We start from the raw sequence: 568 nt of genomic DNA on the forward strand, positions 1-568 counted from the left end.
CACGTGTGAATAATTTAGAACTGGCCAATAATGGGGCTCGAATTAGCATACGAATGGCGGGAACTCTTTGCAACGAGCATCTCTGTGCTGCAACAAAGAAATGCACCCTGCAAAGAAAGCTACTGGTGGCGGGAATTCTTTTGCACCGGGGTTCTCTTTTGCAGCAGAAAACTCCACCGTGCAAAGAAGCTGCAATTTAGCAGGAACAATTTAGCAGTGCCGAAGCGCACACACATCAAATCACACCCTTGGGTTGTGACAAAAATGTAAACCTTAAATTTGACTCAGAACTCAATGGAGAGACAGTGAAGAAGGTGGAAGACTGAAGTAATTGGGATTCCAACAACCTGTACTTCAGAGCAGATGGCTGTTGTGTTTGGAAGTAATTGCTACTTTTAAAAACACTGGAGATTTCATTCCTAGATACAAGTCTGCAGATGATGTCTAAATCTGAATCCAGCAGAAAAGGCAGGCAGACATCTGGAAAAGGGTGTTTTTCACAAATAGAGAAAAACAGTATCAATGAGCAGAGTTTCTAGGTGAACACAGTTGGGTTTTTTTTCCCTAC

The sequence above is a fragment of the Alligator sinensis genome, unplaced genomic scaffold (assembly GCF_000455745.1).
Source record: "Alligator sinensis unplaced genomic scaffold, ASM45574v1 scaffold169_1, whole genome shotgun sequence".
NCBI lineage: Eukaryota > Metazoa > Chordata > Crocodylia > Alligatoridae > Alligator > Alligator sinensis.